This window comes from Lepus europaeus, chromosome 12, assembly GCF_033115175.1.
Source record: "Lepus europaeus isolate LE1 chromosome 12, mLepTim1.pri, whole genome shotgun sequence".
In the NCBI taxonomy this organism is placed as follows: Eukaryota; Metazoa; Chordata; class Mammalia; order Lagomorpha; family Leporidae; genus Lepus; species Lepus europaeus.
In genome coordinates this window covers 55,120,820-55,146,710 of record NC_084838.1, presented here as the reverse complement: position 1 = coordinate 55,146,710, position 25,891 = coordinate 55,120,820, and positions in this window count along the sequence as shown.

Here is a 25,891-nt window from a genome sequence, read left to right as displayed (position 1 = left end):
TACATCCTGGCAGAGGAAGACTTTCAGACAAATTCAGATCATACTGTCAACAAAGGGTCAGCTATACTCTGTGTGCCTGTGGTAGCTGGTGTACACTTAGTCTTTCTTAAGTGGTACACTTGATCTTGTCTACAGGTGTGTGAAGAGCAGAGAAGTGACATAATAAGCCCAGTGTACTGCTAACAGAAATGTCTCTTTCTGGCATCTTTTCAGTATCTTAAACATGTTGACCTGGCATGACAGCCTTCCATGGCATACCCAGTATGATTTCAAATAGTGCTTCTCAAATTTTTAGGTACATATGAATCATCTGGAGTCCTGATTAAAAATGTAGGATCTCTGTCTTTAATGTGCTGTACATTCTTATTTAATGCTATAACTAGTACTCCAACAGTATTTTTTTTTCACTTTGTATTGCTATATGGGGGCAAACTGTTGAAATCGTTACCTAGTATATACTAAGCTGATCTTCTGTATATAAAGAGAATTGAAAATGAATCATGATGTGATTGGAAGGGGAGAGGGAGCGGGAAAGGGGAGGGTTGTGGGTGTGAGGGAAGTTTTGGGAGGGGGAAGCCATTGTAACCCATAAGCTGTACTTTGGAAATTTATATTCATTAAATAAAAGTTTAATAAAAAAATGTAGATTCTGATTCAGTGTGTTTGAGGTGGTGCCTGAGTTTCTGCATTTCTAACATCCCCAGCTGATGCCAGTGTTGCTCCTTCTCAGACCACATTTTGAGTAGAAAGTGGGGGAACACATAGTCACAGGTACACATATAAATTGAAAGATATGCAATATACACCATATATGCATGCATTTGGACATACATATGGGAGTAAAGATAGACACCAACTCATTCCTTGATATGAATTTTGAGAGCATTGTTTTAGGGTAAGCACAATACACACATGGACATACACTCACAGAACACATTTTAGGTTGAATCTTTGCAAATGGAATTTGAACTCACAAAATATTGTTGTGCTTTCCCAAGGCATGCCATCATTCTCCAGGATGAATCTTTATGAGTAGTTTTGTTCTCTTTCTCTTAATTACTAGTTGACTCTCTCTCTCTCTCTCTCTCTCTCTTTTTTCCCTAGAAAACTTTTAATTAAGGTAGACAAACATCACGCATTTCATATATACAAATTTAGGAACATAGTGATTCTTCCCACCATACCTATCCTCACACACTCTCTCCCACTCCTCTTCCTTCTCCATCTCCTATTCCCATTCTTATTTTTTACTAAGACCTATTTTCAATTAACTTTTTACACATAAGATTAACCCTACACTAAGTAAAAAGTTCAACAAATTGTATGAAGAAAAAAACTATTCCTCAACAGTTGAGACAAGTCATCGCATCTCAAATTTCTTTTTAATGTTCATTTATTAATTTTAATTTATTTGAAAGGCAGTGACTGAACAGGAGAGACAGTGACTGAAAGAGCTTCCATCTGCTGAAATGGCCACTACAGCCAGAGGTTGGCCAGGTAGAAGCCTGGATCCAGGAACTCCATCTGCTCTACCACGTGAGTGGCAGGGACTCAAGCACACATCATCTGCTGCCTCTAAGTGTGTTAGCAGAAAGCTGGATTGGAAGCAAAAGTGGGACTCTATCCCAGGCACTTGGATATGGGATGCAGGTGTCCCAAGGCACCTTACCAGATATGCTTACCAGATATTATGTAAGTGCAGAAGATGGTCCTCCAATATCCCAATATATTTACCTTCAATGTCTATAATTATTTTTCTTAAAGATTTATTTATTTATTTGAAAGGTTGAGTTACAGAGAGACACAGAGAGAGAGAGAGAGAGGTCTTCCTTCCACTGGTTCACTCCCCAAATGACCACAAGGGCTGGAGCTGTGCCAATCCGAAGGCAGGAGCCAGGAGCTTCTTCTGGGTCTCCTATGCGGGTGCAGGGGCCTAAGCACTGGCCATCTTCTACTGCTTTCCCATGCCATAGCAGAGAGCTGGATCAGAAGTGGAGCAGCCAGGACTCGAACTGGCATCCATATGGGATGCTGGCACTACAGACCGGGCTTTGACCTGCTGTGCCACAGTGCCAGCCCCAAACTCTAATTTTTAAAATTGCCATATGATACAGAGGTGAGAACATGGGCATTGAAATCAGGAGGACTTAGCACAAACCATGACTTTGTTTCTGCTTTGCAACATGACAACCATCAAATCTCCCTCATGATGAGGGCTATTAATTTAATTTAATAAATATCTATTTAAGGTTGCTTGTTTGCAAAGTCCATATAAGCAAAATTGATTAGATTTCTCCACTCAAGGAACTCATATTCTAGAAGAGAAAACAGACACGGGAGAATTATGTAAAGGAAATAGCACAAGGAGGTTGACTAATTTGCCTCGGAGTGGGAGTAAAGATTTCCAAGAACAGGTGAGAGCTAAGTAAGCTATGCTTTGAAGGATAGAAAGAGCTGTCTGGGGGCTGGTGTTGTGGAGCCATAGGTTAAACTGCTGTCTACAGTGCTAGCCTCCCACATGGGCACCGGTTGGAGACCTGTGTGGCTGCTCCATTTCCAATCCAGCTCACTGCTAATGTGCCTGGAAAGGCAGAAGAGGATGGACCAAGTGCTTCGGGCCCTGCACCCATGTGGGAGAACAGAAGGAATGCTCCTGGCTCCTGGCTTAGGCCTGGCCCCGCTCCGGCTGTTGTTACCATTTGGAAAGTGAACCAGCGGATAGAAACTTCTCTCTCTGTCTCTCCTCTCTAACTCTGCCTTTCAAATAAATAAAATTAATTTTTGAAAGAGCTGTCTGGCAAAAGAGGATGGCATCAAGCTTCTTAAATTTAATCTTCACCCAAGTCACTAGAACTGCAAATCCTGGTGCAGTTCTTGGGGCAGGACATACAATTCTGCATTCCCAACAAGCTTCAACTAATGGTAATAGTATTGGCCTTAGGATCCATGTTGAAGAAGCAATGAAGTAACATTTTAGTTTAAAGAAACAGCAGCACAAAAGTGGCAGTGAGAAGCAGCAATGTTGGATTTGAAGAATAATAGCAGCTTAAAATGGTTGCAGCATTGTCAATCTAAAAAAAAAAAAAAAGAAAGAAATATATTCTCCAAAGAATAATTACATTTATTTATTTGGGAATCTATGGGCATATTCAAAGAGGCTGAGGTAAGGGAAAATTTTTAAGGCAAAATGAAGATAATTACATCAGATATTTTGCAACAATCTTTCAGCCACAATGATTAATAATTAGTATGATGTCAGTCAGAAATTGAACAGTTACTGGACAGATACCCTTGCAGAAGTACTTGCTGTAAGATTGTGGTGGCTTCTGTGCAATATTATGCTTTTGGCAGTCTTTTGTGATAGTTATTATCAGGAAATCATGAGTGAGAACCCTTCCTTCACAGTCTCCTAACTTTGTTTTTGTTAGGGCTGACACAAGTGACTCCATTTTGATTCTGACAATGTTTTCATTTTTTTTTTCACACCATAAAATGCAGGGAAGGTAGTTGTGTAAATGATGATTGGAAGTGGGAAGACTTAAATGAGGGAATTATTTTTTTAAATTTTAATTATATAAGTTTCATGTATTTCATATATACAGATTTAGGAACATAGTGATACTTCCCACCCTACCCTCCCTCCTGCCCACACCTTCTGCCACAAAATGGACACTCGCAAATGATTTATCTCCTTCACCCATGTGGCTTCTAATGCCACCAGTAAGAAAGGACTAGAGGAAAAGCTGAAAAAAAGGAAGACAGAAAGATATTTAATTTCATGTGAGGCCTGACTCTACTTAATTCAGACTTCTTCAATGGTAAAGACATCCAGATGGTCATCTCACTTGCTTCAGAGCAAGAAATTAATGCCCAGACCCACACAGAACTGAGATTAAACCACCAAAGAGAGACAAATATCCTATCAGAACAAAATTGTTAAGGGTTAAATAAGATAACACTTGCAGCCCTAGCATATTTGATATGCTTAATTAACTTCTTTTCTTACTTGGAAGGAGAGAAACTTGTCTGTATTGTAACTTCAATCCATAGGACAAATAACTTGTATCTTTACCTCATGATGTTGCTCTTTACTATTTTACATTATAAAAGCTCTATTAAGACTTGTTTCTCTCCTAACATATACCCAAAAGGATCATACATGTGATTGTCATCTCCCTTTCATGATGAATGCATCTCAAAGCAGTGGATTGTGGAGATGAACACATCAATGAGGAAGACAAAAACCTTACTAGTATAAAATGTCTGATTCCTTCATATTGTTTCTAAATGCCAGGGATAGATGACCTTAAAAGCCTTAACAAAATGTTTTGAGTGTTCTAATAAAAACAATCTCACAAGTATACAACTGGCTGACCCTGACTACACAATCATGGTTTCCAAAATCATCTACCTGAGTATTTAGTATGTGTCAAGTATTGTTATAGCAATAGGAACACAAGATGGAGTCTCAGACTTCAAGATCCTACTACTAATATGGCAGAAACTATAATATCTTTACACTTCTTCTTTTATCAAAGAAACAAAAAGACATAAAAATATAAGAAAACACAATTGTCAATTCTGGTTGTTGGTACATGGACTGTTTGCTATAGCATTCTTGGAATTTTTTTGTATTTTTAGAACTCTCAAAACAAAAAATATATTTTAATAAATCCACTGTGTCCATCTACCATTGTCACAATAATACTGGTTAACAAACAATTCTCAAACACAATCATATCTAGGCTGATCTACACTTGGCTTCACGGGGCGACTCCAAACTGTGTCACTGGCTGTACTTGATTCCTTACTAAATTGGGCTTAGGTATGTTTCATGTATGTTCATTCTGGGGCCCAGGCTGAAGTTCAAGAACAGTGCCAATTCAAATACACAAGCACATTTCAAGATTGCTTTATGATGTTCTCTAATATCCCATTGCCTACATGTGATGTACTGAAGCTTAATGTCAGGAAAGGAAATGTACTCTACCTACTGTGAGGCTAATTTGGGTATCTGGCCAAGCCTAACATCAATGGAGAAGGAAATATGTGTTTTAAATATATACCATGGCATTCCAACCAGTAGGGAAAAAACTGCAATGGATGTCTGAAAGGATTGCAATGAAAGAGAAATACAGACTTATCTTGCAATTAGTGGGGAGGTGGTAGAAGAGAGATGTCGGGGAAGACTTTTAGTGGAAGTATATTTGAACTGTCTTTTCTTTTCAAAGTATGTATTTATTTAAGAGACAGAGCAGGGTGTATGTGTGTGTGTATGTGTGTGTGTGTGAGAGAGAGACAGAGACAGAGACAGAGACAGACAGACAGAGAGAAGCAGAACACTCCTATGTGCCAGTTCACTCCTCAAATTTCTATAATAGTCAGTGAGGGGAGCAGAGCCAGTATCTTGGAACTTAATCAATATTCCCATTTTGGTGGCAGAAACCCAATTAATTGCGCCATTATCTGCTGCATTTAGCAGGAAGCTAGATCTAGGAGCCAGAGCTGGGAACTGAACCCAGGCACTGCAATGCGTGATGCAGACGTATTAACCAACATTTTAACCACTAAGGTGAGGAGGTGTTTGCCTGGGCTACAAGACAGACAATGTATATCAGGTAAATAAAAATGAGTGTGCAGGCCGGCACCGTGGCTCAATAGGCTAATCCTCTGCCTGCGGCGCTGGCACTCCAGGTTCTAGTCCCGGTCGGGGTGCTGGATTCTGTCCTGGTTGCCCCTCTTCCAGTCCAGCTCTCTGCTGTGGCCTGGGAATGCAGTGGAGGATGGCCCAAGTCCTTGGGCCCTGCACCTGCATGGGAGACCAGGGGAAGCTTCTGGCTCCTGGTTTCGGATCAGCGTGGTGCGCCGTCCGCAGCAGCCATTGGAGGGTGAACCAACAGTAAAGGAAGACATTTCTCCCTGTCTCTCTCACTGTCCACTCTGCCTGTCCAAAAAAAAAAAAAAATGAGTGTGCGATGATACAGAGGTCAAAAGACCTTTATTCCTGTTGGAAACCAAAAGCAAGATATTTATGTATGTTGGGAGAAGTGAAGGGGCTAGTGGGAATCTAAAACAGCAGCAGATAGGCCTGGAAAGGCAAGGAGAGTCAATTCATGAAGAACTTTGTATATCATGAATAGAAGTTTGGATTTTATCTTGCAGATAGCTTGGAACTATCACAGTGCTAGTAGCAGTGGTGTGGTGTGAGATGCTGGATAATTTGGAAGAGCATTATGGCTGTAAGAGGAAGAATGGATTTGGAGGATGATAAGTCAGGAGAAAAGGATAGTAGTTAAGATGCAATTACCAAACTTGTAAAGAAGAATTAACAGCAATTGTTCTCTAATTCTTCCAAAAATATAAGAGGAAGCAGGAATTCCTAACTGGCTTCATGAGGTTAGTGTTCCCTAATACCTAAAGACAGATGAAGACACTAAAGGAACAGGAACGTACAGACCAATATCCCTTTTGATTATAGAAGCAAAAATTTTGAATAAAATACATGCAAAAGAAATCCAACAACGTATCAAAGGCTTAAGTACTATGATGAAGAGGGGTTTATCCCAGGAATGCAAGGGTCATTCTAAATAATAAAACCAATAATTTAATACATCACATTAGTAAGAGAGAATAAAGGCTCATGATCATCTCTTCTGATGCAGAAAAAGCATTTGACAAAATCCAGCATTCTTTCATGAAAACAAATACACTCAGAAAACTAGGAATAGGAAGGAACTTTCTCAACATGATAAAGGACATTTATAAACAAGACACCATTAGCATCATATATAATGCTAAGAGATTAAAAGCTTTCTCTCTAAGATACTTTCATCCTTGCTATTCAACCTTGAACTGAAAGGGTTAGTCAGAGCAATTAAGGGAGAAAAAAAAATCATACAGATTGGAATGGAAGAAATAAAACTACCTTTATTCATAGATGACATGATCTTACTGTATATAGAAAATCCTGAGAATCCATACAATTTTTAAGAAGTCCTAAAACTTACAGGAGCTAATAAAATATCCCAGCAGATACAGGATCCAAAAACAATGTTCAATAAATCAGTTTTATTTTTTTTTAGTACAGATATTATGGAAAACAGCATAGAAATTCCCAAAAAAACTAAAAATAAAACCACCGTTTGATCCAGCTCTCCCACTACTAGGTATATATCCTACATAATGAAATAAATATATCAAAATATACCTGCGTTCCTTTGTTAATTGCAGCACTATTCACAACAGCCAAGATACGGGATCAACCAAGGTGTCTGTTGACAGGTGAATGAAAAAGCAAATTGTGGTATTGGTTTAAACAACAGAATATTATTCCTCTATGAAAAAGAATGATATCCTATCATTTGGTTACATGGATGGAACTAGAGGACATCACGTAAGGGAAATTAGCCAGACACAGAAAAAAATAGAAGGTGATTTCTCTGTTTCTGCCTTTAAATTTAATTTTTTTAAAAAAAATATTATCAAGTGTTGTTAATGATTTCGAACAAATGAAAATCTCATACATTACTGGTAGGAATTAAAAATATACATTCATTTTGAAAAACAATTTGGTAGTTTTTTACAAAGTTAAATGTACACTTACCATATGATTTGGTGACCCCACTCTTGGCAGTTTTCCAAGAGATGTAAAAACATATGCTCATAAAAAGACTTGCTATGAAATGTACATAGCAGCTTCATTCACAATAGTCAAATGTTAGGAACAAAAGTCTATCAAGTAGTGACTGGATAGATAAATTGTTTTGTAAACTGATGGGAATACCAATCAGAAACTTAAAAAATGAATTTTTGATACACAAACAACTTATGTGAATCTCAAAGTATTTTAAGTGAAATAGCCAGACACAAATACTTTATATTGTATTATTTCATTTTTAAAATTCTAGAACTACAAGATATATTGATGTACAGCAAATTAATGCTTGCCAGGGGCCAGGGTCAGAGAGGTTACTGACTATGACAAGAAGCAAGAGAGCTTTTGAGGGTAACGAAAATGTTCTGAATAATGGTGTGGCAGTGGCTATATAATTATTATATATTTGTCAAAACTCACCATGTTGAACACTAAAAATTGGCAAATGTTATAATCTATGAACTGTACTTTAATAAAGATGATTTTTTAAAAGTAGATTCCCATGTCCCATATCAAGAGCCCCAGGTTTATGGGAGAGGGAGTAGGAAATGGGATGGTTTGCAGGTGGGAGGGTGGTTGTGGGGGGAAAAACCGCTACAATCCATAAGTTGTACTTTCAAAATTTATATTTAAATAGCAGTTTTCTAAGAAAAAAAAAGAGCCCCAGGTTTGATACCCAGCTCTTATCCCTAACTCTAGCTTCCTGCTAATACAGATCCTGTGAGGCAGCTGTGTTAGGGTGAACCAGTATCTAGAAGTCCTCTCTCCTTCTCCTCTCCTTCTCCCACTCTAATAAATAAATACTTAAAAAGTAAAGATGAATGACTTAAACACAAGAACTAGAAGGAAACATAGGAATAAATATTTGTAGCTTTGGATTTGGCAATTTATTCTTTTTTTTAAAGACTATGTATTTATCTGAAAATCAGAGTTACAGAGAGAGAAAAAGAGAGGCACAGAGAAAGAGAGAGAGATGGAGAGATAGAGAGAGGAAGAGAAGAGAGAGAGGGAGATCTCCCATTCACTGGTTCACTCTTAGATGGTCATAATGACAAGGGCTGGGCCAGCATAAAGCCAGGAACCAAGAGCCTCCTCTGGGTCTCCCACATGGGTGCAGGGGCCCCAGCACCCAGGCTATCTTCCGCTGCTTTCTCAGGTCCATTAGCAGGGAGCTGGATCAGAAATGGAACAGCCAGTACCTGAACCTGTGCCCACATGGGATGCTGGCACTGCAGGTGTGGCTCAACTTGCTGTGCCACGGCTCCATCCCCAGGCAATGTATTCTCAGATATGACACCAAAAGCCTGATCAATAAAAGAAAAAAAAAAATACTTTGGGTGCATTGAGCTTCATCCAATTCAGAGACTTCAGAAGATATTATCTAAAGTAAAAAGACAGCCTATAGAAAATATTTGCAAATTATATTTCTTATAAGAGTTTAGTATTCAGAATATACAGAGAATCATTACAATTCAACAAAGACAACCCCATTTAAAAGTGGATAAAGGATTTAAATAGGTATGTCTCCAGGAAAGATGCACAAATGGACAATAAGCACAAGAAAAGATTTGAATATCATTAATAATTAGGGGAAATGAACTACTTAGTGTATATGGATTTAGTTTTGGGGTGATAAAAATATTTTGCGATTATATGTGTATGGTGGCTGCCACAGTTGTGATTATACTAAATTCTACTAAAATATACATCTTAAAATGGTTAATATTGGAGTAGGTGTTTGGCATAGTGGTTAAGATGCCACTTGGGTTGCTTGCATTCCATTATGGAATACCTGGTTTAAGTTTTTGCTCTCTATTTCAGCTTCCTGTTAATGTGCACCCTGGGAGGCAGCAGGTGATGAGTTAAGTACTTGGGTCTCATGGGGGTCTTATGGTGAGTTGGACATCTGGCCATTGGAAGGTAACAAAAAAGAAGAGCTATGGGATACCCTGACAGATCACCTTTATTGGTGAAATCTCCCTCCAAATCAAAACATTGATCATGCACAAGACACAGCTAATTTTCTACCTTCCAGCCAGTGCCGTGGCTTAACAGGCTAATCCTCTGCCTTGCGGCGCCGGCACACCGGGTTCTAGTCCTGGTCGGGGCTCCGGATTCTATCCCGGTTGCCCCTCTTCCAGGCCAGCTCTCTGCTATGGCCTGGGAAGGCAGTGGAGGATGGCCCAAGTGCTTGGGCCCTGCACCCGCATGGAGACCAGGAGAAGCGCCTGGCTCCTGGCTTCGGATCGGTGCAATGCGCCGGCCGCAGCAGCCATTGGAGGGTGAACCAACAGCAAAAAGGAAGACCTTTCTCTCTGTCTCTCTCTCACTATCCACTCTGCCTGTCAAAAAAAAAAAAAAAAAAAAAGGAAAAGAAAGAAAAAAAATTTCTACCTTCCTACTACTAATGTCCTAACTTTCTACTACTATTTCCTTCCAGCTATGACAAAAGATACTCTTAGTAGATATGGTTGTGTCATTTTAATTGATTAGAAAAGATTGAGGATTGTATTCATATATTAAAGAATCATCCAAGGATACATAGCAAATCCATCCTAGCATCAGACTTTGTTCAACACTGAACTTCTCACCACTTCTGCTTAAACATCATACTTAGCAGGCACTATTCCACTGGTGACAGCAACATTCTGCTGGTTGACTTTCTGGGGAAATGCATCTAAAAGTTCCTCGAATTTTAGAAAATTAGTGGGAGCAGGTTTCATTGGTATTTCAAAACTAAAGAAACATCATTTCTTTGAGAAAATTTAGTTGTACCCTGATAATCCTCCTCTATCATACATTGGTATTTTCAGTTTCTTCAGGCCACTTTTTCTGCTTTGTCTTCATCCAGTTACCGTGCTCACCCAGTGAAAAGTGAAGACATGAATTTTAAAGAGGAAACACTCACCTTGCTGTAGGGGAACTAAAGCAACATCATCTCTTGAAATTTTTACCACTCCCTACTCTCTGTTCATGCCCCACAAGCTTCAAGTTTGGAATTCACTGGAAATGTCAATTTCTTCAAAACCAAAAATACTTTTATAAAAGCATGCAAAAGGCATTCAGGAATTGAGAAAGCAATTATAACTTCTGTAGAAATAGTTCTTTATTTTCATCTGGAAAACATTTGGTAGAGGCAGAGGGAAGGACAGATGAACTGTAGGTATGCAGAGGAATTTCTCTCCCTCCTTTTCTTGAATACCCTTCTGCATACAATACCTTTGGTTCCTCTTCAGTTTTTCCACACAAGCTACCTTGCAAACCTGCCTTTGCAAAGTCTTCATCCCAGTTTTATTCTCTTTCCTCTTTTGTAGCTAATTTTGAGTCACACAGCCCCAGATGGTGAGTCTAACAGACACGAGCTTTTACAAAGAGACGATATTGATTCCCCATAGACCCACAATGACCTCTTTCTTCCACCTTTTCTTACTCCAGTTCACAAGGCATTTAATCCCCACTGAACACACCACTTCAATATGGGTCAGAGGATGGGCCACAACTCAAAATCAACTGTTCCGATCCAGGAATCTTCGACTGGCACAGTGTCCCATTAAGCAAGGTCTGGTGCCATTGTTTTTACAAGGCTCTCACCAGCTGGCCTTGCTATGCTTGGCTAAGAATTAGACAAGGGAGGGAGGATCTGGCCTGAATAGGAAGAGAGACAAGGGCTGGCTTTAAAAGGTGACACCCTAAGGACAAACTGGAAGGGACAGGGAATAGGCAATGTCCCCCACAGAGGTGATTCTGCTTTTGTGGAAGAACCATGTCAGGCAGGAGAGAAATCAGTGAACACAATTTATCTGGCTCTGAAACAAAAGCAAGACCAGAATACTCAATTCACTCATTCCAAATCATATACCCCTCTTTGACTGCAGATCTAACGAATACCTCCTATGGGGACAATAACCCCAAAATTTTGGTTAAAAGTAATTTTTATATTAGGCATGTGCCACACAAAGATACTCATAACCACTACATTTTCCTCTGGGAGTCTAACTTAAAGTCATGAAGTCATGTGTTTGAAGCATGATTTATCCAGCTGCAGAGAAATACAAGCTATCCTACTTAAATGCATTCTGCAGTTAGCTATCTGCACACCAATATTTTAAAAATGTCAACAATACTAGATAAAAAGTTTAATAAAATACATTTTAATAATACATATTAATCATAATAAATATTATGTATTGATATTATTCCAATCCTGCTTAAATGGAGTTCATCAATCATAATAACCTTATAAGGAGACAATGTTATAAATGTTAGAAATCACTAGCCCTGGAATCAATATTACTCTGCCACTCACTGAGTATCTCAAAAAAGTCTCTTAATCTCCTTAAGGTTTATTTGTCTCATTTCTAAATTGGGGTGAATAAAAATACCTACAATGGGGTGAATAATAAATTCTTAATATAAAAATCAGAATAATACTAGGACAATCATAAGCACTTAATAAAAAGTATGGCTACCTTATTTTTGTTATTACTAATTTTATTATTTTAGAGTCATCCTAAAGAATGTCAGTTATTAAATCTACCTGGGTCAGTCCTTTTATACAGTGTTCACTGGAGTGTTTGTGAATTCTGTAACAACCTCCATAGGCTATGATTTACCCTATTTGATCTGTCACTCTTCTGGTTACTCTCTGCTTGTTAATGTTTGCCTTTCAGGGTGGTATTCTTTAGAGTCCGTTCACTTTTTCGCTTTTAATCTGATCTTCATGGCCGGCGCCGTGGCTTAACAGGCTAATCCTCCGTCTTGCGACACCGGCACACCGGGTTCTAGTCCCGGTTGGGGCTCCGGATTCTGTCCCGGTTGCCCCTCTTCCAGGCCAGCTCTCTGCTATGGCCCGGAAAGGCAGTGGAGGATGGCCAAGTCCTTGGGCCCTGCACCCGCATGGAGACCAGGAGAAGCGCCTGGCTCCTGGCTTCAGATCAGCACGATGTGCCGGCTTCAGCGGCCATTGGAGGGTGAACCAACGACAAAGGAAGACCTTTCTCTCTGTCTCTCTCTCACTATCCACTCTGCCTGTCAAAAAAAAAAAAAAAAATCTGATCTTCATGTCAACCAATGAGAATCCGCTCTCTTCCTCTAGTGAGGGAAGGTAGACCATCACACATGTTCAATCTGTAGGTTACATTTCCACCAAATTCTGAGTAAGCAGATTAAGGCTTCAGGAATTTCCTGTGTAGAAAATGCATGGCTCTTATGACAAACAGACACAGAGTTACAGAAAAGATTTTCAACCTGCACAACAGTCTTTTGGAGTGAGGACATTTCTTCTGTAGAGGTAGAGAATAGGACTGTTCAGAGAGGGAACATAGAGTGCAAAATCATGCAGACAGGCAAAGAATTCCCAATCTGAAGAGGGATTATAGGTTTGCTGGAATGGAAACATAAGAGGCTATGGCCATTTCAGGCATGGAAAGCCAGGACACTATCGCAAAAAATGACCTAAATGAAAGATCTCTGTGAGTGAGATCCCAGTGGAAAGAAGGGGCCACCAAAGAAGGAAGTACCTTTCTCTGAAGGGAGAGGAGAACTTCCACTTTGATTATGGCCCTCTCTAAATAATGTTGGAGTTTGCAGACTCAAAAGGCTTTCATAGCCTTGGCAGCTCATGACAAGAGCCTTGGGTGATCACTAATGTCATAAATAAGAGTGTCAATTGTTAAATCAACAATAGGAGTCACTGTAGACTTGCTCCTCAGTAGGACCTCTGTCCTTATTGAGTTGTACTATGAGAATTAACTGCAAAACTTGTTCTCAAACAGTACTTTATACATGGTGTGTGTGTGTGTGTGTGTGTATGTGTGTGAGGGGGTATAATCTGTTGAAATTTTTACTTAGTATAGAGTTGATCTTCTGTATATAAAGAGAATTGACAATGAATCTTAATGAAGAATGGGATGGGAGAGGGAGTAGGAGGTGGGATGGGAGTGGGGGTGGGAGGGTGGGTATGGGGGGAAGAACCGCTATAATCCAAAAGTTATACCTATGAAATTTATATTTACTAAATAAAATCTTTAAAAAAGAGGCTATGGGGAAAAGCCATAAAATAATGGGACTAGAGAGTTGGGAATAAGTTGTTCAAAGTAGTGTATATTATTAACATTTTTGGTAAAAATTGTAAATACTTTCAATGTTTTAGATACTGTGTTAAGTGTTGCATATGCGTAATCTCACTTAACCCTTACTGCAATCCTATATATTTTGCAATGTCCATTTGATAGCTGAGAAAATGTAGGCTTGGGAAGATTTATAAAATGTCTCAGGGTTTGTTTAGGACTACGAGAGTATCTTAAAAAGTTAATAGAGGGACCAGCATTGTGGCACAGGTACAAGTCTTAGCTGCTGTACTTCGCACTCACCATCCTACTAATGCACCTGTGAGGACGGCACACAATGGCTGCACTTGGGCCCCTGCCACCCATTTGAGAGACCCTGGAGTTCCTGGCTCCTGGCTTTAGTCTGGCCAAGCCTAGCTGTTATGGGCATTTGGAGAGAGAACAAGATGATAGAAGATCTGTCTCTCTCTCCCTCTTTCTCTCTCTCTGTGCTACTCTTTCAAACAAATGAATAAATAAATCTTTTTTGAAAAATTCATGAAAAATTCATAGGACTAAAAGATAAGATTACTTTCGTGCAAAAAATGAAACCCCATGCATAGTTTTTGCATAAAACACATTTGCCATAAACATTTTTTATTTGTTTATCTCTCTCTCTCTCTCTCTCTCTCTCTCTCTCACACACACACACACACACACAGAGAGAGAGAGAGAGAGAAGAGAGAGGAGAGAGAGAGAGAACATTCTTCAGTTGGTTCACACGTAGAAAGAGAGAGCATGTGTATGAGAGAGAATTCTTCTGCTGATTCACTCCACAAATACTTGTGACAGTCAAGATGGGGCTGGGATGAAGCCAGGAAGTCAATACTAGTGTCCCATGTTGGTGGCAGGAACTCAGTCACTCTAGCTATTACCTGTTGCTTCCCAGGGTCTCCATTGGTAGGAAGCTAGAATTGGGAGCCAGTACTGGAAGTTGAATTCAGGCACTCTGATGGGGATGCAGTCATGTTGACCACAAGGCCAAACATCTTCCTTGTCCATAAACTTTTTGAAGATCACTCAACTGCGTGGACTTCAAAAACTTTTGCACCAAAACAGGTTATCTTCTAATTCTACTTTCCAATAATTTTTTATCCTATTTGAATTGCTTTCCTATTTGACTCCAAATACCATGCTTATATCTACCACCCTATACTCTTTGCCACAGATTAGTGTCTGTGATAAACAATTTTGACTATATTTTGTGGGTGACGAGTAACCAGGGGAAGTTTTAAACAGAGAATTAATATGATGAGATTCATTTTAAGATAATAACACTGAATGATGAATTATAGAAAAGACACTCAATATAAGGAAACAGTCTAGACATTCAAGGTAGACATGAGCAGGACTCAGCTATGGTTATGGCAGCTGGGGTAGAGAGATGAGGAAGGACTCTAGAAACACTTCCAAGGTGAAGCAATAGGACTTGGGGTAGGCTGCATGAAGGAAAAGTAGAAGTGGAGTAAGTTACACAAGGTTTTAGACTGGTGAATGATTGGATGGCATGGCCACCAGAATCTATATTGGCACAGCATATCTTCTAACTTCTAGGTACAGAAATATTCATATTTTTACTTAAAAGGGGGCCATCATGAAACACAACTGGGTTAAATAGAATTGTTTGATGTAGGATTTCCCAATACCTATACACGCTATTATTGTGCACTGAGGATCTTCAAAAGGCTAACTACATGTGCACTGGGGCATGTCCAGTAGCTGTAGGGACTGGACCTGGGCTCAAGAGAGATGGCCTGGTGGTGGTAGCTTCAGAATTGTTTCTTTTTTCAGCAATATTTGATTTGAGAATTTGTGTCAGACAGTGTCTGCTTATTGACTTGCATGACTGAATAAAAATATTTTTAGAATTCTGAACCTGGACACTATACACCAGGAGTTCTAAATACAATGTGGGTAAGAACTAAAATATATCTACTTCTTGGTAGAACAAAATAGCTTTATACACACACTATGTACTGTTTAATTCAAATTGGATAGCATATTGAACCCTTGGGATAAAACGTTCATCAATGAAGTAAAAAAAAATCAGAGGTGAGATTTGACTGTATCATATATCTCTGGAAGAAGCAGCTGAGCCCAGGGATTCACTGGAACAGAGGCTTAAAGATTCAGTGTAAATTCATCTCAGGTGACTGGATACTTACTCGACCCATGGGAAAAATCACGCATGCCATTGTTTGTAGCATCACATCAGCTCTTTGTACATCAGCAGAAATATGCCCCCAGCTGCTCCTGGGTATGGTTTCTCTGATCATACAGTGTATGTACTTGTGACCTTAAATACCACACAAGGGTTTGAATGGCAGAGCAGGGAGTCCCTTCCTGGGAACCACAGTGCAATCTGTTGACTATCATTTTTCATTGCTGTGGAGTAGATTAACTCTTGCTATCAATGACCTGCTAGAACATCTAGTGCCACAAGGGTTTACTTAGCCACTGACAGCCTTCAAACCAATATTACCCTTTTTTCCCTTTATTATTCTAATTGCACATTAATATATGCTCAGCAATGTTCTAACCCTTCAATTCCAAAAGGTAGCATCTTCATTATTTCTATTAAATAAATGAAGAAAATGAGGCCCAGAGGATGAAAGTAGTTACCTTAGATCATGCAGCAGAAATTGTTTCTATCAATAATGTCCATAAATAAATTATACCTCTTTCAGCACAGTTTTTCAAACTTCACTCCCATACCACATAGCTCTATATTACTTTTCATATGATTTAAGACTGTTTGGACTAGTAGTTAAGAGGCCAGTGGGATGCCTGCATCCTGTATCAGAGTGCCTGGATTCAATTCCCAGCTCTGCTCCTGAGTCTATGTTCCTGTGGATGTGCTTTCTGGAAAGCAGTGGGTGATGGCTCAGGTAGTTGGATTCTCGTCACCCATGTAGGAAACTCAGGTTGAGTTCCTAGCTCCTGGCTTTGTGACATTGGAAACATGAGGCAGAGAGAGACAGAGAGATCTTCCATCTGCTAGTTCACTCCCCAGAAGGCCACAATGGCTGGAGCTGGGCCAATTCAAAGCCAGGAGCCAGGAGCTTCTTCCAGGTCTCCCACATGGGTACAGGGACCTAGGGACTTGGGGCATCTTCTACTGCTTTCCTATGCCATAGCGGAGAGATGGATCAGAAGTGGAGCAGCTGGAACTCGAACTGGTGCCCATATGGGATGTCAGCGCAGCAGGCCAGGGCTTTAACCTGCTGCACTACAGTGTTGGCCTCCCACATTTCATTTTTTATAAATACACTTCAAATTTTCCCCAGAGAACAAAATATGTAACCCCATGGAAATGATGTGGTACTTAACATTTTTCTCTAATCCTCGTGAAAATAAATTAATAGCTATTCTAAAATTCACTTTTTTTTTGAACAGTTGACATACCAAAGTAGAAAATTATTCATGTCAAATATTAAATATGTGCAACAATTCAACACAGTTAACATTTATAGAGTACTTAGTACTATCTCAGGGAAGCATGCCACATTAATTTTTTGGTCCACATTACCTCCACCATGAAGTTGAGCCTAACAATAAGAGCCCACAGTTTTTTCCCCAGTCTCAGCTGAGAGTGAGCACCAGATAAACTGAGCATTTTACTGAAGACTGTCCTATTCACTAATTATGTCTTTTCTCCCAGAGAGATGGTAAGCCCCTCCAAAAAATTGCCATTATTTCTCTTGTGATCACTAGTAACATGGCCTTGAATTTTATGCTTTCTGATTAGTAGAGTCCATTCATTAACGCCAAGGGTGAAAGGAGCCAGCTCTAAGCACAAGCAGAGAAGATAGTTACCAAGGCCCCTCTTTTGCCAGGCATTCTTCCATCATTATTTTATTCACTGGCAATTAACCTCCACAGCAGTCCTGTGAGGTAGAAAACAAAGGTGAAGAGAGGCCAGGGAGACTGCATAGACTGCAGAAGTTCGTGCAGTTGGAAGGTGGCGGAACTGAGATTCGACCGAGGCAGGCAAGCTGCTCTTTCCATGGCTGCAGCCCTCTGTACCCTTCTAGTGGGGGAGGACACATTAGGAGAAGGTGTGAAGACAACCTCCTCACCAAGGAGACACTGCAATTTCTCCTGCCCTTGAGTGAGTCCTTTGCTGCCAATTTCTAAATTAAAAGGCAGTAAAAAAAACTGTGACCATTGGCAAAAGATGATGGAAAGAAAGCCTTAGTATGAATAACCAGGGTAATTACCCACCCATGCAATAAATTCTGTGGGCATGGATGATTAATACCAAGCTTTTATCCCCCTCTCTGAGTCACACAAATTCCTGGCTAGAACATGACCAATAAGTTCATGCCCCAATTGGTTGGGCACCTGTGGGTCCAGCAACTGCAAGGGTTTTCATCTTGGCTCATTTGCAGCGAATTAACAAGTCGTGCCCAGGAAGAATCAATGACCAGGTCCTCAACCTTGTTCAAGCCTCACTTAACACTCTCAGACAGAGAGCCAAGACTTCTCTTGGTATAAGGGAACACCCAAGTGGGAGCAGTGTAGGTTCTCAGGGACTGATGAAGGCCTCTGTGGGTGGAACCCTCCAACACTCTGTAAAGAGAGATACACTTAACTTGAAAGTTCCTCCCAACATTTAGAGAGAAGGGTGGGATTTGAGGGGTCTATTTCCAAGAGAATGGAGATTTCATTAATTAAAAATAAGTGAAGTAGGCCAGCGCCATAGCTCACTAGGCTAAGCCTCTGCCTGTGGCGCCAGCACCCCTGATTCTAGCCCTGGTTGGGGCACTGGATTCTGTCCCGGCTGCTCCTCTTCCAGTCCGGCTCTCTGCTGTGGCCCGGGAAGGCAGTGGAGGATGGCCGAAGTGCTTGGGCCCTGCACCCACATGGGAGACCAGGAGGAAGCACCTGGCTCCTGGCTTCAGATTGGTGCAGCGTGCTGGCCGTGGCGGCCATTTGGGGGGTGAACCAACGGAAGGAAGACCTTTCTCTCTGCCTCTCTCTCACTAACTTTGCCTGTCAAAAAAATTAATAAATAAGTGAAGTAACACCCTTTGCCTTAAGAAGTCAAGGATATTGAATTTCAGTAGGAGCAAATGCCATCATGTTTTCATTTGGTGAGGGGATTTAGACCCTGTGTGACCTAATATCTCAAGACTTTGAGTTCTTTCCCCCTCCATTGGAGGATAATTACTCCCTTGATGAAGAATAGTATGGGAATTGAGAGTTGAAACAGACACATCAACCAGCAACATATATCAACTCCCTTCTTCTTCTTTCTTCTTCCATGCATATCTTTTAGACTTAAAATCATATACTACTATGCAACTCATATATCAATAAATATCTCAATCAGTTAAACATCGAACTTCTCCCTTCTGACCTCCATTTTAAGAAATTTTTGATGGGACTGGCTCTGTGGTGCAGTGGGTTAAAGCTCCTGCCTGTAGTGCCAGCATCCCATGTAGGTACCATTACAAGTCCCGGCTGCTCCACTTCCAATCCAGTCCCTTCTAATGCACTTGGGAAAGCAGCAGAGGATGGCCCAAGTCCTTAAACCCCTGCACCCATGTGGGAGACCTGGAAGAAGCTTCTGGCTTCAGATCAGCTCAGCTCCAGCCGCTGTGGATATTTGGGGGAAAAAAACAGTGGATAGAAGACCTCTCTCTCTCTCTACCTCTCTCTGAAACTCTTTCAAGTAAATAAAATAAATCTTCAAAAAAGAAGAAATTTTTATCATTACATCTCTTTTCCAACACATATGCTCCACAGTTAAAGGGAGTATGGAGGTTATGTGTGTGCCTAAGAATTCCCTTGATGTCTAGGAAAAAAAAAGACACATAAAAACTTTATTCCTAGAGTACACTTGTCCTACAAACTGCAGGACTCAGGCTATGAGGAAGCTATGTGAGAATGCATGGGGACAGAGTCTTTTTCATCAAGATACTAGATATTTTTAATCAAATTTCTATAAGGTAGGTAGATAGAAAGGATATTATGTATTTGGAGCAAACTCCTTCCTAGTATCAAGGAATGCTTAGTAATGATAGTGTTCATTTAGGTGCATCTCTTTGAAGCATTTAACACATTGGAACTCATTGGTCTTCTTTACAGAATTCTGCTATAATCTACATTTTATAGGTGAGGAATTTGAAGCACAGAGTGGTTAACTAATGAGTCCAAGGATATCCAGGTGACTAATGAGAGAGCCCAAATGCAAGCCTAGGCAGGAAATCCCCAATGTCCAGCCTTCCATCATTTACTGTTGCCTAATGTTCAAGAGGTGAGACATTATGGTTGAGCCAAGGTAACCTGGCTTAGGCTTCTTCCTACTTTAAAAATGAACAGGCACACAAGCACCACTGAGATAACCTTTTAGAAGCTACCTGGAGATTCAGCTGGACTGGGTTCTTTGGGTGAGAGGAAGAGAAGAGTGAAAATGAACTACTACCCTCCAAGTTTTTAAAAAGGCCAGTGCCTGAAGACAAATGTTTCAGAGACACAGAAAAAGGAGTGCAATTATCAGAGGCCTGTAACTGACATTACTCATGAATGGCACAAGGCATAGAATATTGGAAAGGATGGGATCTGGGAAGAAACATGAGTCTAGGAAGAAAATTCTGGCAAGATATTTGTTCTCCTCCTTCAGGGTCATGCTTTGTCAACTTTCCCCTTCTATATTCTTAGGTGGGTAATTACAGATCTCCTTACGTAAGTTCTGTGGCATGGTTAGGAACCAGTAACACCAAGTGTGAAATCGTCCTGAAATCTCATGCTTTGTCTTTAATTTGCTTCACCCTGTAACATGTTCATATGTATTAATATATATTCCATGTCTTAAGAGAATAAAATTGACAACCCAGAATACTGTACCCTGCAAAGCTCTCATTTATGAATGAAGGTGAAATAAAGACCTTCCATAACAAACTGAAATTGAAAGAATTTTTCATCACTTGTCCAGCCTTACAAAAGATGCTTAAGGATATGCTACACACAGAAACAAAGAAACATGTTCATAAATATGAATGAAGGTGAAGGTAGAAAATCCCCCATTAAAAGTAAAAAGTAAATCCACAGTAAACAATAGGAATATTTATGGGAAAATGAAAGGGCCAAGTTGTTACTTATCAATAGTAACCTTGAATGGAAATGGTTTAAACTATCCAATTAAAGGATACAGACTGGCTGAATGATTGAAAAACAAGACTCAACTATTTGTTGCCTACAAGAAACATACCTCACCAACAAAGAAACAAAAAGACTGAAAGTGAAAGGATGGATATTCCATGCTAACAGAAATAAAAAAGAGTGGATATAGCCATCCTAATATCAAAGTAGACTTTAGCACAAAAACTATTAAAAGAGACAAAGAATGGCTATATGTAATAATTAAGGGATCAATTAAACAGGAGAATGTGACTATAATAAATTTATATGCACCCAATTAAATGGCACCTGGATATTTAAAAAACATTAATGGATCTAAAGGGAGACATAGACTCCAATACAATAGTAATGGGGGACTGCATTACCCCACTTTCAGCAACAGGTAGATCAACCAGACAGAAAATAAGCAAAGAAACAACAGTTAGTCAACTCTGTTGACTAAATGGACTTTTCAGTTAAGTTTCAACACTTAATAATAACTGTGTATTGATTACAGTATTCAACCAAATGTATTAAGTAGAACAAACAAACAAACAAAAAATACTAAGAGGGATAACGTAAAAATTAAGTTGTTCATCAACAGTCAGGGCAAGGACTGATCAAGTCACTGTTTCTCATAGTGTCCATTTCACTTTAATAGGTTCCCTTTTTGGTGCTCAGTTAGTTGTCACCGATCAGGGAGAACATATGATATTTGTCCCTTTGGGGCTGGCTTATTTCACTCAGCATAATGTTTTCTAAATTCCTAACAGGGATCATTTTTCAGTTAAAATTTAAACACCTAAGAATAATTGTGTGTTAATTACAGAGTTCAACCAATAGTATTAGAACAAAAAAAAAATACTAAAATGGATAAAGTATTACATTGTACATCAACAGTCAGGACAAGAGCTGATCAAGTCACTGTTTCTCATAGTGTCTATTTCACTTCAACACTTTTCCCCTTTGGTGCTCAGTTAGTTGTCGCTGATCAGGGAGAACATATGATATTTGTCCCTTTGGGACTGGCTTATTTCACTCAGCATGATGTTTTCCAGATTCCTCCATTTTGTTGCAAATGACTGGATTTCAATCTCATTCACAATAGCTACAAAAGAGAAATATTTGGAATAAATTTAGCCAAAGACATCAAAGTTCTCCATGATGAGAATTACAAGACATTAAAGAAATAGAAGAAGACACAAAAAATAGAAAAATCTTCCATGTTCATGGATTGGAAGAATCAATATCAAAATTCACAATTTGAGATGTGGTGACTTTGAACAGCCCTTGTCTTGACTGTTGAGGAACAGTTTTTTTTCATACTATTTGTTGCACTCTTTAGTTAGTATATAGTTAATCTTACATCTATAAAGTGAATTGAAAATAAATCTTAGTAAAAAATAAGAATTGGAATAGGAGAGGTAGGAGGAAGAAGGGTGGGATGGCGGGTATGGTAGAAAGAATCACTCTGTTCCTAAAATTGTATTTATGAAACATATGGAGTTTGTATATCTTAAATAAAAGGTTTCTTCAATTAAAAAAAAGAGAAAATAATAAGCAGAAGAGTGAGAGGAACTTTCCTCAAGACTGAGAGAGCTGTCTTGAATTTGGTGTAGAATGGGATATTTTCTATTCTATTTATTCTAAATTTTTATAATCTGATCTTGGTGCTCGGTTCTCAACAAGCATAATAGGCCTGTGTTTAGGGCATGGGCATCAGGAGAAAGCAAAAGAGAGAGACAAAAAAAGGTACTGTAATTCCAGCTACATTTAAGCTTCATGCCACTTTGAAACATGAGTTTATTTTTATATTTTGACCCTGTTTTCATTTTGAGTTTCATGTGGGAGTAGGCGTTCTGTAACCTTTCAGGCCGCAATGCCTCTTAAATGTTTAATCTGTATTTGGATGTGGTGGGGGGTACAGAAGCTGTGTTCCCCCCATTAATCAGCCTGAGAAGACTAGAAGAGGAGGCCCGGATCATTCTGCACACTCACTTCAAGAGTAGGACTCACCCAAAGACAGAAAGAGTAATCCCAGTTACTGATAGTGTCATTGATAGCAAAAAGCACAGAGGGAGAATTTGTTGAGTGATTCAAAATGATTCTATTGATGAAAAAAATTGGTTTTGCAAGGGTATCCATAGAAGTTGGGGACCTGGCAGATATAGTTCAAGACTTCACAATTCCACACAGGTTCAGATCTGTTTAGATTCCACATGGTGGTGATGTGGTTGGACTCTAGTAACACACATTATCTTCCAATGGAAACACTATCTTAATAAATAGTTAATTTGCCTCTGTTCCTCACTCAAGGGAGGAGCTCTTCTTTTCCTTCCCAACTTTGGCCAGATTTGAATAATAATTTTATCAATAGGAGATTCAACATTAATTTTCTGACTCTTTCGAGTTGCTATCTTTTAGCTTATATCTGGCATCCTCATTTTTTGGAGGAAAAAGCCAGTAACATTGGGGGAAAGCCATACAATAATAAAAAATACAGCAATAACAACACATCTCTCCCTGATTTGGTGCTTACTCTGTGCAAATCTGTGGTAAGTGATTTGCATCCATTGTCTCAACTGGTCTCTAAGACAAAACAACCAAATCTGTAATCATGATTATCTCCATTTTAGCAATGAAGAGAATGAGAGTTGGATGTGGCAGAGTTGGAATTCAAACCCTGGTAGATGAAATCCATGAGAGTATTTTAGGCATGGAAAGCCAAGACACTCTGCAAAAAAAAAAAAAAAAAAAAAGAAAAAAAAAAAAAAGAAAAAGAGGACCTAAATGAAAGATCTCTGCGAGAAAGAACAGGTCATCAAAGAAGGAGGTACCTTTCTCTGAAGGGAGGAGAGAACTTCCACTTTGACTATGACCTTGTCTCAATAAGATCGAAGTCGGCAAACTCAAAAGGCTTCCATAGCCTTGGCATCTCATGACTAGAGCCTAGGGAGATTACTGACGCCATAAACAAGAGTGTCAATTTGTTAAGTCAACAACAGGAGTCACTGTGTACTTACTTCTCATGTGGGATCTGTCCTTAATGTGTTGTCCAATGTGAAGTAATGCTATAACTAGTACTGAAACAGTATTTTACACTTTATGTTCTGTGTGGGTGCAAACTGATGAAATCTTTACTTAATATATACTAAATCGATCTTCTGTATATAAAGAGAATTGAAAATGAATCTTGATGTGAATGGAATGGGAGAAGGAGCGGGAGATGGAAGGGGTGCGGGTGGGAGGGAAGTTATATTGCAGTAGCTGTATGTGTTATCAAGTGTTTCTATATCTGTCTAGGATAACCAAGAGACAGCGCTTTTTTAAATGATAAATCTAATGAATATAAACTCTCACAATAAACCTATTTTTTTCCATCATTGACCTTTTCAAGTATTTAAATAAATAACTGCTGTGTACTGTGTACTGTGAAAAAACAAAAAAAAAAAAAAAGAAAGAAATCTATGAGCTTGTCCCTCCTCACCTGTGACAAGAACCAAGAAGCTTGGTTCTTCTGCTGAGCGCGTAACTTGGGCAGATCTTGCCTGTTTTTGAGCTCAACTTCCTCCAGCCAGTAGCACTTCCTGAAACCTGTCAAGATTCTCTTCCGGGTCATCTCTACCCTTTGAGAGCCTTGTGAGTCATTTAAAATGCCAGGGCCAGTGTGTTCATTGCAGCTACAGAACTTCTTTTCCTGCGGATATGCTATTTTCACTAGGATTAAAACAACCCTCAGCAATGAATATTAAAAACCCACCCAGTAAAAGAACAGCTTCCTCAGAAGCTTATGAGGATTAGAATTTTTAAGCAGGTCCCTGCTTCATATCGCCACCCTTCTTCTCCTTGCCTTTGTGTGCTACCACATGAGTGTGCTTTCTGCATCAATCAGATTTGGTGTTTTGCTCAAATCCTTTCATACTAATTGTCTGCCCATATTGCCACATGCTCTGGACAGAATGGTCAGGGAGGGGCATGGAATAGAAGCTCATCCCTCGTCCCACCCCTGGGGAATTCAGATTTTTTTATGTGCTTGATCTTTGTTGGTGGCAAGATGAAAATGCTTGCTATACATAGCAGCTCTCCTCCTTTAAGTTGAATGGTAGCACTGATGATGGGGGACTTTAGCCATCCTATTTGTTATAAAGCCACCCACAGAAGAATCAGACCAGTAGAATCCAGGATAAGCTGTTTGGGGTCATGAGTCTTTTTGTGTGTGGTGATGTAGCAGACAGACTTAGGGAAGTTAATTATTTGCAGTGTGGATTGTGGTTCTATTGCCTCATGGTGTGAGATGGTGATCCCCTGGCTATTCATCTGTAAAATGAAGATGATGATAAAACCTAACCATTGGGATTGTTGGGAGAGTTAAAGGAGCTATATAATATGTTCAGTGCAAGGATTGGAGCAGGAAGATGGTCTGTGTCTTGCCTGTCCACTCCCTCTCCTCTCTGGCTGAAATCCTGAATAGTAGTTGAAGCATTTATTATCCATGTTCATAAACATCCCCAAAGACTTGTGGTTCCTACAATAAAAACCGCATTGACTATTCTCAGCTAATTTGGTGTCCTTGGGCCCTAGTTTCTCCACATAAATATACAAGCTTGAGATTTTAAAAACATGCAGTAATTATTTTCTTGGACAAATGGTACATTTTCTAGAGAAACACAGAGAATTCTTTCAGCACCTGACCTGAATTGGAATTGTTTGATATATGGGTGGCAACTCACAGCAACTAATGATTTACAATAAATACTTCAGCAAAGAAAAGTCTGGGTAAACGCTATATTTCATCCTTCTGGCAATGAGCTACAAAAGGTTTGCATCTTAAATCAACTGGTGGTTGTACCCCAGAAGGATGTGGTCTAAATAGATTTGTGTGACAGGGCAATTACTCATCATGGAAGGGATCCCAGCTGTCATCACGGCTTTTCACTAAACAGTCAGTGAGCGAACAGTTATGGAATTAAAGAGCTGACCTCCTGTCCACTCCCCAAGACTTCCT